A 15,625-nucleotide genomic window follows, 5' to 3' on the forward strand; every position below is an offset into this window, starting at 1 on the left:
ACCCTCTCTCCTAAAATCAAACTCCACAAAACCCTTTGTCTCCTCATTATTACAACCCAAAGTAGTTCAACCAGTCTTTGATCTCCTCAAAGTAGTTCAACCAGTCTTTGCTGATATATTTTCCTCCCTTGCTGACCAACTTCTGAATAATTATACAACATTTAGTCATCAAAGTGTCCTACAAATTTATAAGATTGAAATATAAAATAAAAAAAAGATTATAAAAAAACAATGCAGATGTGCAGATGTAGATTTGTCACACTCCACTAAACCAAGTGTCCTACAAATTTATAAGATTGAAATATAAAATAAAAAAAGATTATAGAAAAACAATGCAGATTTGCAGATGTAGATTTGTCACACTCCACTAAACTAGAAGAACCTCCCTCACATTGGATATTGGCCATGCCTTGCATGCCTTCTCCTTCATTTAGACCTTTTGTCTTGTTCTCACCCAAAATTCCAGAAAATAAATAGAGAAAGTTGCTTCTGCTACCAAAACAGAGTCAAGAAACCTGACAAACAAGTATAACCCACCATGGCATTGCAACAAAATAAATTCAACCTGATTATAAAGGATCAAAAACCAATTTGTTTCTTTGTACTGTTAAGAAATAGGAAATGATACTTCCCTTGGTATGCAGTATGCAAGGGGCAAGGGCTTGGTTCACTATTAAGAAATAAAATTTTAAACTATTCAATACATGACATTAATCAAGAGTCTAAAAATAGAAATCCCTAAAATAAGAAAGTCACAGCCAACATAAATCAATACAAAAAAAAAAAAAAGTGGTTGTTTGGATGAGTATTAATGTGAAGGAAAAAAACAATTATAACGTTATAGTAATCGAAGTCTCTTTGGAACTCTTTTATTAATTTTTTAGTAGAAGTTGTAACTTGTAACTTGTAACTTTGAAGCCTAAAATTCCTTTTCATTATGAGTAGTCATGAATTCTTTCTAAAAGTCACCATCATGGAGGGTCTTGATGAATATATCTTGAGGAAACCACAGATTTGGTCAACTTATTTTATACCTAGTTCAATTTTGGTCCACAATCTATTTTAAGTTCTGTTTTGATCCACCAATTGTTTCATTTGTTCAATAAAGGTCCAGATTTGTGACTTTAAATCCTTTGGGTTGTGTTCTTCAATTATAATTGAAGTATAAGTTATATTTCATCATTTCTTAGTCATAAAAACAAATTTGGAGTATTAGAATCTAAGAGAATTGAGATTGGGTGAAGTTTAAAAAATTGGCAGTTTCGGGTACCCTACTTTGGGGTCAATTATCTTGAGTTTTAGAACTCCAATTTGAATGATCTATATATGGTTATAAATAAGAAATGCATAGCTTTAAAACAAGTATATGTTTGTTGAATTTGGGTGAGATTTGATAGGTAAAAGGCAGGCCAAATTTGACAAAACAAATCTGGACCTTTATTGAACAAGTGAAACAATTAGTGAATCAAAACAGAACTTAAAAAAGATTGTGGACCAAAATTGAACTAGGTATAAAATAACTGGACTAAATCTGTAATTTCCTCATATATCTTCAACAAAAGGGGTCACGCAGTCTGGATCTTTGTTTCAATAGTCTAGAATCAAGTTCCTAGAGTGAAAATGTAATAAAAAAGAAATTTCTTTTGTAGATTCTTATCAGCACTATCAACAACATAATTTATCAGTCCACAGATGGTTCCATTATCATAACTAAGAGGAAGGCACTCAGATGAGTAAGGCAAACATCATGTCTGACCATATATAAGACCACCAACAACAATACGCTGGGCAGTCAAACAGGCACAGAATCTGCCACACCATTTCTTCACGGTCCTCTGTTCAGACGATATTGGGAAAGAAAAACAACCAAAAAACATGACAACAGTCAGCCATGTTATAGTGTGGCAGACAATTTCTATTAAAAGAAGAAAGCTAAGATGATCCAGTGAAATACTACCCACTTTTTAGGTACTTCCAATATGCTTAGTAGCATGACTCCATTCACTGGGCAACTACATCATTCTTTCAACCATTCATTCTTTTTAAAATCTGAATCACATTAATTGAATTAATTGATCATTAATATTGGACCTCCGTGTAATTCTTTCTACTGACATTGGATTTGGCCATTTGGGCCTCTGTAGGCAAGTAGGCAAGTAGGCAAGTAGGCTTAGTAGGCAAATATATTATATATATATATTTTTTACAGTAGAAATTTATTTTTAAATATATATATTAACATACATATAATATAAAAAAATTTGTGAGCCCTCCTTGAAAATGGGCCCTAGGTGGGTGTCGGCAATAGTGGGTGTCGGCAATGGGTGAGGAACTGGTTGGGTGTGTGCTGGTTAGTTGTGAGGTGAGATGGGGTGGGGGTAGGGTGTGTAGTGTAGATGTGTTTGTGGGGGTGTGTGTTTGTGGGGGTGTGTAATGTTTGGGTTGAGAGGGTGTGTAAGGAGAAATTTAGACATATTAGTGAGATTGAGGTATTTTGGTCATAATAGGGGTGTGTCAAAAAGAAATTTTATCTAACAACCAACAGGGACTATCATTCACCACAAAAAAAAAAACAAACAAAAAAATAAATAACTGGGAGTTTGGTACCATCAAAATTCAAAATTAATATCAGTCTCACTTCCCAATTGATTTTTTTTTTTTTGAAATAATACAGAATAGACCTATTCCCCTATTAGAGGCTCCACTATAAATAAATGCACTGCACTGATGAGTGATCACACACCAGAACCTCCTGTGGCTTTCCCCCACCAAAACCAATGGAGAGTACTCTGGTATTTTTAGCCGTAGCATGGCTAAAACTACCGCATGCAATCCTCATGCCCTCCTCGAATCACATGCAATCAAAGACCCACCCCCTCAGGCCCTCCATGATCTCAATTCTTTTTTTCCTTTTTGAATTGAATCTTTTTAGTTGTGGTTGTCTTAGATTTTTTAAATATGTTTTGTACAGATATGCAATCTTCATCCATGATTTTTAAATAAACGAATCCATTAACAAGAAAAGTGTTAGTTCTGGGTCACCACTAACCATGTCACATAAAAGGATTCTGAAGACTATAATTACTTTATCATCCTTATTGAATCAGAGAATAATCTTTTCACACAAGCAGAGACACTGAAAATAAAAACAAATGAGTTTCTTGAAGTCGTTAAGGCCAAATCTGACTGTTGTGGCATTGTTAGCTTGGCTGCTAGCCACGTGGATGACCTTTAAAGTGACACCTAATGCCACCTAATGCCAAATCCCCAAAATGACAGCAATTCCAAAGAGGAGCAAAAGTGTACCATCTCCCACCGGCAAAATGGATGACCTTTAAAGTCAAACATATCTTGTTTGTATTCAATCCGGTCTGCATCTAAACAATCTTTCAAATTGACCTAGGATAAGAAGTATGGAACTGCAGTTCCCAAAAAATTATTTCCACGTAACCTGGGTTTTTATGCTGTTTGCAAAGTAATTTGACATTACATTTAAAATTTGTGGCTTAAGGAAATAAAAACATCTTTGAAGTTGCTAGCTCCATTTAAATTTAAATTTGATTAAAACGCTTAACAATTAATTTCATTGGCTTCTATAATACAAGTCTACAAATAAATCATTTACATCTTTAAACAAAACAAAAAACACTTATTTTTTGGATTCCTTTTCAAGTAGTTCCATGATAAATATAATGAGTCAGTCATATTGGGGATGGGGAAAGTCCCCAAACAAATGACAGTTAGCCCTATGAGTAAAGCACTCCCACCACTAACACTATGGTGTTCCAAGTAGTCATCTAATTCAACTACCAATCGTCTTGATAACATTCTCTCCAGAAGCTTCCACTTCACCTTCCTTAACAAATCCAAGTTCTGACATGTCTTGTTTTGCCATCAAGTTCCTGCAAGATGCTTATTAAATGTCATCGTATGTAATCATAACAAAGCTTCATGTCACCAAAAAAAAAAAAAAAAAAATCTGACAAATGAAGCTTATGACATAACTGAGAGAAAAGGATAAATGACATTTTTCTAATATTTCTGCAAATTCTAAATTATCAAGAATTGGTTTCCTTAGTTCTTTAATTCAAGACCTTACTCATGTTTAGACAACCCCAAAGAGTTTCAGTGAATTAGCAGAACTAAATCTTTAGAATCCAAACTAATAATTTCTCAAGTGCAACGCTTTCAATGTGCAAGATGACTTTAAAATTTCATCTTGGATGTTGTTGATTTGTTTTAATGAACAAACCTATAACAGCATTTTGACACAAACCAAAGACAAGCTTTTATGCAGAGACCATATGCAGATAGAGTTTTGCAAAAGCAAATAACATGTCTAGCACACAGAACACAAGCATTAAAATCAGTCAAAGTTGGTACTTTATATTATTTCCGCCAACAATATCTGTGTGAAACTTCAAAACCTTTCTATATATTATAAGCTCCCTACGATTGTAATTAATTGTTTAAATTTTACAGTAATATGCAGAAGAAAGTCACAATCATAACAAACTCCAGATAAAAGTTTGTCCACTAAACATGCACCAGGGATGAGCATAATGTGTTTTTCCATAAAACCAACAAACTTACTCTTCCATGCGACATTGTAGGTACTTTTTTGAGAAATTTATACATTTTTCAGATTGGTGGCCCAAAGTTTTGAGACAACTGAGGTATTCTTTTTTTTCCTGAAACAAAGCCACGAAACTAAGCACTTACAAAACAAGCCAAATAATCACAATTTTCACAGTTAATCATCACACTGAACCCACTCTAACATATACAAAATTTTGAAGAACTTCACAAAGAGAACAATAATCACACTCTAACATAATCACAATTAGAGACACATGTACTACGGCAAGAATGATATCATGGTTGTGTCTATTTCAAGGTTAGGCCTGACCTAGTTTCTTTTCATCTCAATTGGTATACAAACCAAAATTGAACATCATGTAACCCGGAGGTCAATTCTAAAAAGTAAGAGAATTGTCTCCACAAACACATTTGGTTCGATCATGTTCACAAAACAAATTGAGTTCTTTGTCATGGGGTATGTGAGCATTACAACTATCAAATCATGGAACAATAATACACTTATGGCCGGGTCTTTATGTATATTCCACTCCTCCTGCATTACAAAAAAACTTCTTTGTAATGGTAACTGAAATACTAACAAGTCACAACACCTTCTCAATTCGTTTAAGTTCCAACAAATTTCTGATGAAAATGAATACTTATGCAATCAAAATCAAATCTTTGCACCAAGATATTTCATTATCTTTCACTTGTCCAGGAAGAGCCAATACATTGCATTATCTCAAAGGATCTTTTGTACCCTATAACTTCCAAAATCCAAGAAACAAAGAAAATTAAGGGAATCCAAATGGAAATCATTTCATAAAGCGCAAAGATAAGGAGAAAGAGAGAGAGAGAAGGGCGAAGTTACTGGAACTATTTTACTCACTGGAATGAGCAGGGAGAGAGAGAGAGAGAGAGAGAGAGAGAGAGAGAGTACCTGCACTCATTGTGAAAGCTAAGACAGAGGAATTCAGGAATTCAGTGCTTCTGCTGGCGTCGCAATGGGGAGGGAGAGAGTTTGATCTCTATGAGAATGTTTTACAGAGCCACAGATCTTCGACGAGGGAAAACTGCAAGACATTTTTTGTGGTTCATCGCACTAAGACATGTTGTTTATTACCAAAACCCACAAAGTCCTTTTTTTTTTTTTTTTTTAACGAGAATGAATAGCTATGAACCAAAAAAATGACTTTGTGGGTTTTGGTAATAAACGATATGTCTTACCAAAACCCACAAAGTGTTTTTTTTTACGAGAATGATTAATAGCTATTAGTGCTTTTTTTTTTTAATAGCTATTAGTGCTTTAATGTGTAACAATAAATCCACAGGGTTGGTAACAATAAGCAAATAACTACTGAAGTCCAGCTGGTAATTCAGACAATTCAAAAGTTCTGATACTGGCAAGCTCAATTCTGATATAGAGGGACAGCAATAAGCATACAATATCAGAAACTCTCACATGAATGAAAGTCGCAAATAAGGATATGGGGTGATCCTCACAAAGTGAACGCCACTTAGAACATTTTCAAAAATATAATTTTTAGCTACAAACATTGTCAGGTCAACATTATACAGGAAGTGTTGTGTGAAATATAGATCAACCGAAAAAGCAAGCGTGAAATTATGGCAGATTCACAATCAAACCAGCAAAAAAGTTGGATAGCAAGAAGGTTCGGCCATTTAGGCACAAAAGGAGCAAAAACTCCAGTCTAACAAGCATCAAGGAGAACCTTTGTAATGTAGAAGTTGTTGATATTAAGGCTGCTAACTGATTTATTAGTTGCCTTAATTAGATTAGTTTGTTAGTTAATCAGTTGTAATTAATCTAAAAGATTGACAGGTGGCATCATCTAGAGAATGATGATGAATGGTTGAGATGAGATATAGGCTCTCTCTCTCTCTTTTTTGTTTTTTCTGTTGTAGTGGCTATAAGCCTCCTTTTGTGGGTATAACAGAGAATGAATATATTGGGGTGGAAGCACAACGTGAGCTCTGCTCCACGATTTTGATCCATCTTCTTTCCTTTTTCATTTTCTGCATTTTTTACCAGATTATTGAGCTTAGAATTCAACATGGTATCAGAGCTCTAGTTCGATTCTGAGCTGGGGCGTTGATTACTGTGAGAATTGTGAGAGAAACCCAACGAGAAAGCTCTCATTTCAGCCATGGCAGGATCTGGGAATGGTGAGCTACGGGCTCCCATTTTTGATGGAACTAAGTTCGATTTCTGGAAAGTAAGGATGGTCACGATCTTCAAATCACAAGGTCTCTGGAAGTTCGTAGACAAAGGGATCATAATCCCAGAATCAAAGAAGAAGAAGTCTGATGAGAAACTGAAGAAGGATGAAGAATCGATCAGTGTTGATAAGGAAGAAGAAATTGATCCTTACCTTGAGGATCAACTCATGAAAGATGCTAAAGCACTGGGTATAATCCAGGGTGCTGTATCGAAGGAAATTTTCCCTCGAATCGTGAACCAGGAGACATCAAAGGGGGCTTGGGATCTGCTCCAAGAAGAGTACCATGGTGATGAACAGGCAAGGTCAGTGAAGCTTCAGGGACTACGACGAGAGTTTGAATACATGAGGATGAAGGTGAATGAGTCACTTGCTGAATATTTTAGTAGATTTTTTGAGTTCGGGGTAATGCAAATATCCAATGAAGGAGAAAGCAGAAGAAGTAAATAATGCAACCCCAGGAAGGCCCAAAGCCTCAGCAGCTCTAATAGCAAAGTTCATAATTCCATCAGCAATTATGCATGAAATAGGAGGCACATCAGGCGGAGAAGCATTCTTATTAAGCCTGTCCAAGAGCTCTTTGAAAGGACCAAAACATGTGTTTCTTAATGAATCACATACCAGAGGAACATTTTGTGTTGCATCTGGATTTGATGGTGGTGGCGTTCCATCAGGTATAGTCTCAAACCTGAAATCAGGCAAGCCCTTTACAGAATCAGGGCCATTTGATCGGATTAAACGGTTGTAATTGAACTCTGTGTGGACAAAAGTGATATGGAAGCCTCTCGAATGCAAGAGCTTGGCAAATCTCATAACAGGGTTAACATGGCCTTGTGCTGGCCACGGGACCAGAACAGCATGAGGTTTTGTAGCTCTCCTTTCCATTTTGGGGATCCAAGCTCTTGTTTAATCCCTGCCCAATGTGTGGCGTCTATATGTATGTATCCCATTTCATTTCAAGTGAATTTCAACAATTATTTCTCATTTCATCTGCATTTCAATTTCATTTCCATTTCATTTCTAATTTTCTGTTTCTGCCATCCAAACAGGTCATTTGCATTTCCATTTCATTTCTAATTTTCTGTTTCATTTCCATTTCATTTCATTTTTTTGGATAAGTATTAATGTGAAGGAAAAAAACAATTATAACGTTATAGTAATCGAAGTCTCTTTGGAACTCTTTTATTAATTTTTCAGTAGAAGTTGTAACTTGTAACTTTGAAGCCTAAACATCCTTTTCATTATGAGTAGTCATGAATTCTTTCTAAAAGTCACCATCAATATATCTTCAACAAAAGGGGTCACACAGTCTGGATCTTTGTTTCAATAGAGTCTAGAATCAAGTTGCTAGAGTGAAAATGTAATAAAAAAGGAAATTTCTTTTGTAGATTCTTATCAGCACTATCAACAACATAATATATCAGTCCACAGATGGTTCCATTATCATGTCTGACCATAAGACCACCAACAACAATACGCTGGGCAGTCGAACAGGCACAGAAACTGCCACACCATTTCTTCACGGTCCTCTGTTCAGACGATATTGGGAAAGAAAAACAACCAAAAAACATGACAACAGTCAGCCATGTTATAGTGTGGCAGACAATTTCTATTAAAAGAAGAAAGCTAAGATGATCCAGTGAAATACTACACTTTTTAGGTACTTCCAATATGCTTAGTAGCATGACTCCATTCACTGGGCAACTACATCATTCTTTCAACCATTTATTCTTTTTAAAATCTAAATCACATTAATTGAATTAATTGATCATTAATATTGGACCTATGTGTAGTTCTTTCTACTGACATTGAATTTGGCCATTTGGGCCTCTGTAGGCAAGTAGGCAAGTAGGCTTAGTAGGCAAATATATTATATATATATATATTTTTTTTTACAGTAGAAATTTGTTTTTAAATATATATATATTAACATACATATAATATAAAAAAATTTGTGGGCCCTCCTTGAAAATGGTCCCTAGGTGGGTGTCGGCAATGGGTGAGGAACTAGTTGGGTGTGTGCTGGTTGGTTGTGAAGTGAGATGGGGTGGGGTAGGGAGGGTGTGTAGTGTAGATGTGTTTGTGGGGGTGTGTATTTGTGGGGGTGTGTAATGTTAGGGTTGAGAGGGTGTACGTGTAAGGAGAAATTTAGACTTATTAGTGAGATTGGGGTATTTTGGTCATAACAGGGGTGTGTCAAAAAGAAATTTTATGTTTGAAAAATTGGTAAGGGTGTGTAGGAGAAAAATGTGTGCAAAAAGAAAATTAGGGGTGTGCAAATAGCAGCTCTCTATATGTATCCCATTTCATTTCAAGTGAATTTCAACAATTATTTCTCATTTCATCTGCATTTGAATTTCATTTCCATTTCATTTCTAATTTTCTATTTCTGCCATCCAAACAGGTCAATTTGAAGATGGCCACATCAAAGTTTTTTTTTTTTTTTTTTCATCTAACCACAACTTATAAAATAGGGAAATTTCATTAAATATACCTTTTTATACTAAAATATCTTTTCTAGCCCTTCCCTCCCAACTTTTTCTTTTATAGTTCTTTGGCCCATTTCTGGACAAAAATGCCCCTGAGTCGCTACATGGTCGTGTCGATACCCTGTCAATCAAAAAATTGATTTTAACAAAAATATCAAAAAATATTGAAAATGATTAATATGATGAACTGGCTGCAACACGATCTAAATGGGTTGTAGCACCATGTGTGGACCATCATAGTATTGTGCAAAGCTGTGCATCAATTAGAAGAAACAGTATTGTTCCAAAAGTTGCCCACGATTTGGAGATTTGGGAATCAGAGAAACCATGGTTTCAAAGAAAATCAAGGACATAATCTGGTCTTTTTAGGGTTCCAAAGCTTACTTAATTTCTTGGACACGGAGATAGCTTTTACAGGGAAGATAAGACATTGGTGGCGGATCTGTGGAGAAGAAAATTGAAGAGGATGGGTTGGAGAGAGAGAATTCTGAAAATTTGGGAAGAGAGAAGAGATATGTATATCAAGGGCATTTTTGTCCGAAACATGGGCCAAAGAGCTATAAAAGATAAAGTTGGGAAGGAAGGGCTAGAAAAGATATTTTGGTATTAAAAGGTATATTTAGTTAATACAGAATAGACCTATTCCCCTATTAGAGCCTCTACTATAAATAAATGCACTGCACTGATGAGTGATCACACACCAGAACCTCCTGTGGCTTTCCCCCACCAAAACCAATGGACAGTACTCTGGTAGTTTTAGCCTTGGCATGGCTAGCAGCAATGGTCTTTATCTCAAAGAAAATTCGTGAACGAAATCCCGAAAAAAGAATTCCACCTGGTCCAAAACCATGGCCTATTGTTGGAAATTTACACCAGCTCGGTACCCTCCCACATATATCTCTTCACTTTTTAGCCAAAAAGTATGGAGAAATTATGCAGGTAAAATATGGTTCCGGCACAGTTGTGGTTGCTTCATCGCCCAAAATGGCAGAAGAATTCCTAAAGACACATGATCATGTGTTTGCCTCTAGGCCTCCTCTGGCTTCTGGCAAATACACTGGTTACAATTACCAAGACATGACATGGGCGCCTTATGGACCACACTGGCGAAAAGCGCGCAAAGTCTACCTAACAGAGCTATTCACTCCCAAAAGGCTTGATTCCTTCGAATATATTCGTGTTGAAGAAAGACATAGATTCCTTTCTGGACTTTACTCTCAGACAGGAAATCCAGTGGTGCTCAAAAACCTTATCAGGCGTTATACTCTCTCCAGCATAAGCAGGGTGGTATTAAGCGACAAGTACTTCAGTGACCATAAAACTGACACTAATTCACTTGTGTCAATAAGTGAGTTTCATGAGATGATAGATGAGTGGATGGTGCTTAATGGTGTACTTAATATTGGCGACTGGATACCGTGGCTGCGTATCTTTGACCTGCAGGGATATGTTAAGCGAATGAAGGCTTTGAATGACAAGTTCGAAGCTTTTCACAACTATGTGCTTGCTGATCACAAGGCCAAGAAGGAATTAGCAGGCAAGAATTTTGTTCCTAAAGACATGGTAGATGTGTTGCTGCAGTTCTCTGAGGAGGATACTGATCCTGAGGCTAAGCTCACCATGGAAGCTGTCAAGGCGTTAGTTCATGTTAGTATTATATTCTTCTTCTTAATTTCAACGTAGTAGTATTTTTTTTAATGGATTTTAAGAAGCAATTTTTCTTTTGTTTTTTCATGTCAAAACCAACCTTTGAAAACAGGGGAGGTCTGTCTACAAACTTAAGTTTAGTTGTCTGTCTAAATCAGATTTATTCATTTTTAAAAATGCTTTTTTTTATTTAAATATATATAGTCCTCGTGTGCATAGGATAAGATTGAATAAGATAAATAGCTAAATTCATGTGTATTCAAGAAAAAACATGAAGGGTGTCTTTTAACTTGAAGTAAAAAGATAAGAAAAAGATGAATTACTTAATCCCACCATTTTTGGGGGAATTGGAAGAGATAAATCTCCCTTTATGATTATTTCATCTTAATACATCTTATTCCTTCAAGTTAGAAAGTTCTTGCTTGAATACACATGAATTTAGCAATTTATCTTGTCCAATCATATCATATACACCAAACGAGACTATAGTATATTCAGTAGGCTTGCTTGTGTTTAACGTCATCAATTAAATTCTAATTAATGATTTCTTGCTGTCCTAAATTATATTATATTAGGACCTAATGCCTGGTGGCACAGACACGTCTGGAGTGACAATGGAATGGGCAATTCATGAACTTCTTAGACACCCCCGAGTCCTTACAAAGTTAAGGGAAGAGCTTGACACAGTAATTGGTCGAGAAAGATGGGTGCAAGAAAATGATTTCCCCCAAATGCCTTACTTAGAAGCTATTATTAAGGAGACATTGAGGTTACATCCACTCTCACCGTTGCTGGCACCACATTTCGCACTTGAGGATTGCAATGTAGCAGGTTATGACATAGCTAAAGGAACAACTGTCCTGATAAATACATGGAGCATAGGGAGGCACTCCGACCACTGGGATGATCCTTATGAATTCAACCCAGAAAGGTTTTTGCAGGGCAGGGAAATCGGTATGACGGGACAGGATTTCACCCTGTTGCCCTTTGGCTCTGGCCGAAGAAGGTGCCCTGGCTACAACCTCGGACTTAGACTTGTTCGAACAACAGTTGCCAATGTGTTCCATGGTTTCAATTGGAAATTTCCTGAGGGTATGAAACCTGAAGATATATGCATGGTGGAACGCTATGGTCTGACTACGTGTCCTCAAGTCCCCGTTACCGTTATCCCGGAACCTCGACTTCCAATCCACCTCTATAAGTGATTGTATTTCCTTTGTTTCGGTCGTCCTGTGTTTCTGTCTGTGGCTTAGAACTTATTATTGTCATGGACTGTACTAATTATGAATAAAATAATTCGTCTTGGAATAAAAAGATTGTACTTTCGACGACCATTGTGGCATTAGATTTTGACTCTCTGCCGGTGGGATTTTCTGATTAATATGTCCTTAGTATGTAATCGATCTTTGCTTGCAGACCAACCAGAGTACAACATGCAGCATGTTTGGTAATAGTTTTTGGAAATCAAACAACCTTTATACCAGTTCACTTTACCAAACATCCAGCATGTTTGGTAATTGTTTTTGTAAAAAGCAATTGTGGGCTGTTTAATGAAGACAGCCACCAACTCATGTGAACCCACGTGATGAAGTATTGACTTGCTTATTCCAACATATACCAGTTCACATTAGCTCCTTTAATTTGGTTCTCATCAGTTCGATCTCTAGCTCCAGCACTTCTGAGTAAACTTGCCATTTAAAACCTTCCAGTCAGTCTTATCAGGCTGCTGCTGATTCAACTGAAAATTTCTAAGCAAACCTCAATCTCTCCATTGATACTTTATTCCTCCTCTTGGGCCATTTCCACTCCCTTTGAACAAACACTTCTGAGATTTTTATATAGAGAGATTGGTGAGGAAAGCACATATAAGAGAGATCATACCTCTTATATAAGGGATGCCAATTATCAAACTAGATATATATATATGTAGGGATGCCAAAAAGATCTACCTCTTAATATAAAGTATAGCATGAATCCATTTGCCCAAAGGTTGTTAACTTGAGAGACACAGCCCATATGTGCTTTTGACATTGAGGCCTTGTTCCATTCTTTCACTCTTTTAAGTCCTAATCCACCCTAGCTCCTGCTTTACTGCTGCTAACCAACTCAACTTGGTTGAGTTTGCCACTCTCTCAGTAAGAGAGGTATCAATTCTTGGGTTCAAGTCCTGGTGTTACTAACTTTCCACACGGCTTTAACTTGTAACTTGTACTACTAACAAGATACTTTGGATCTCCTTTGGACCAAAAAAACTTTAACTTTAATGCTCCCCTGTCTTTGACCATCCCAAAGAAGATTTCTCATAATTTTCTCAATTTTTGCATTGTATCTCTTTGTAAAATATACATAACACTTTGAATCAGTTGTAATATGCCGCCATAACTTAATGAAGAGTTTGTCCAATCTTGGATTCTCCTGGTTATCCTAAAGATATATCTGTTCAGACTTCATTAGGATTTCTTTGATAACTGTAACTTGTAAGTGTTAAGAGTAATGTGGAGCAATGTCCCACATCGGAAAACTACAGCTTAGCATATGTGCTCATAAGTCTTGGGCCTCTCCACTCATTGCCAATTGGTTTTGGGTTGGATGCTCTAATTCTATCATGGTATTAGAGTAATGTAGAGCAATGTCCCACATCGGAAAACTAGAGCTTAGCATATGTGCTTATAAGTCTTGGGCCTCTCCACCCATTGCCAATTGGCTTTGGGTTGGATGCTCTAATTCTATCATGGTATCAGAGCTTGGTTATCCGCGTGTAAGGCCCAACGGCCACACGTGCTCCCACGTCACCCAATACAATTTGTTCACGTGTAAGGCTCAAAATGAGCTTAGCATATGTGCTTATAAGTCTTGGGCCTCTCCACCCATTGCCAATTGGTTTTGGGTTGGATGCTCTAATTCTATCAGTAAGAGCTCCCACATTAGAATAAAATTATTTTAATTTGGTCATTTTTTTTTTTGGCCGGGTAATTTAGTCATTTACTTTTATTGTTTTATATAAAACTATTCTCCCAATATCTGAAAAATAACAAGGACAGATAAAGCTTTTCCATTCACTAAGACATTCTTTATAATTTGATAAATATATAAATTTTTACATTATTTGTACACTTCTTGAGTTTTTTGAGGATTCATAAATATTTGTGGTTCAATATGTAACAAACTATAATTGAGGAATTATTTTTTCTTATTGATTGATTCCTCAATTTCAAGTATTTATTGATTAATTTGACTTTGCAGCACATTTTTTTCCACTCATTTCTTGATTCTTCTTGTGCTTGTAAATATGGAGTCTTTTCTAGCTAGTTTGGTTACATCCGGACTTCAACATCTGCCTTAAGATTAATCACAAAAACAGCCTTTGAGAATTCTAAAGATGGTCTTCGAAAGGGAGCTAATATATGAATATATGCTAATCATTTTATTGCTTAATTTCAAGAATTTTATAGAATTTGTAATCATTTTTTCTTGTGATGCATAATGACTTTAGATGTAACCTGATTGTGTTTTTGAGTTTAGGTTGTATCCTTTTGAGGCATAGGACTAAACCTTAATCATAAAAGATATAACCAATCTAACAATGATCACATTCGATCAGATATAGTTGATAAGAAAGTACAATGAATAGTGAATACCGACCAAAATCCATAACAATGATCAAAGAGAAAATTAAATATAAAATGTCCCTTTCTATTAAATGGACCATTAATAATAAATGTCCCAATTAGCCTAGTAAGCACATATGTCCGCCATTTAATGGACCATTGTATTTGCAAGCAGATCTAGCAAGTGTTTCTTTTTACGGAGGAGAAAGTTTTGGTAGCTAGATGTTTGGGCCCATCTTTTTTATAGTGCCCGAACACTATTATTAATTTAATTATTATAGGACAACAAATAAATCACGATTATTTGTCTTTGCATGGCATCCTAATCACGATTCACCATACACAATATCCTAAGACAGTGAGCCCCATTTGTCATTCTCCCACAATTTGGTTGCTGTCCCGTTGCGGGACCGAAGCAAAAACGAATTATTGGAGGTCATCCCCTCTTTTGATGCACTGTTTGTTGTCCGTTTTTGGCCCTTTACTAGATTGTTTAACCCACAAGATTTCTAAAAAAGATAGAGCTCAAATTTACTAGATTATCCAAAAGATCTCTTTTTTAAGATAGAGCTCAAATCTTATGTGATTCTGTCTCAACCACGTGCTGTTGTGTCCCAAATTATTATTACATGCCCCCCATGCCAAGTCCACTTGGTTGTGCTGGAACATGATTTTCAAATATCTTACACTTTTTTATTTTTACTTTGATATGCCGACCAAATTAGCATTTTTTATTTTTGATTTTTTCTGTGTATAGATACACAAATCAAATTATTAATCTTTTCTATCTTCTTTGTATAACCTCACAAACTGTAAACTTAAACAAGTGTGATGGCTTACAAAAGCTAACAAGCAACTCATTTTCAATGAGGAATAGATTAATCAATTCAATCACAAAAGCTTAGAAGTAAAATAGGAGACCTTTTCAAAAGTACTTATTAGTTTATTAAGCATAAATGAGTAGTAATTGTATCATATATATGTTTACATTAAAGTTTTCAATGAGATAATATGCATCGTAAAATACTCTAGGTAAATGGTAAAACTATAAACTTAATAT

At 35.9% G+C, this 15,625-nt stretch overlaps 2 pseudogenes across 1 annotated transcript; one reads left to right on the forward strand and one right to left on the reverse strand.

The window, feature by feature from the left end:
- Positions 1 to 6,566: 6,566 nt before the first annotated feature.
- On the reverse strand, positions 6,567 to 7,706 carry LOC147291877 (7-deoxyloganetin glucosyltransferase pseudogene; annotated as a pseudogene).
- A 2,339-nt stretch (positions 7,707 to 10,045) lies between these two features.
- On the forward strand, positions 10,046 to 12,162 carry LOC147291878 (flavonoid 3'-monooxygenase pseudogene; annotated as a pseudogene). Its single transcript, XR_015121115.1, has 2 exons — positions 10,046 to 10,957; positions 11,533 to 12,162. The product of XR_015121115.1 is annotated as a flavonoid 3'-monooxygenase pseudogene (transcript).
- The last annotated feature ends 3,463 nt before the right edge of the window (positions 12,163 to 15,625 follow it).

This window comes from Dryas octopetala, chromosome 3 (assembly GCF_963921425.1).
Source record: "Dryas octopetala chromosome 3, drDryOcto1.1, whole genome shotgun sequence".
Classification (NCBI taxonomy): domain Eukaryota; kingdom Viridiplantae; phylum Streptophyta; class Magnoliopsida; order Rosales; family Rosaceae; genus Dryas; species Dryas octopetala.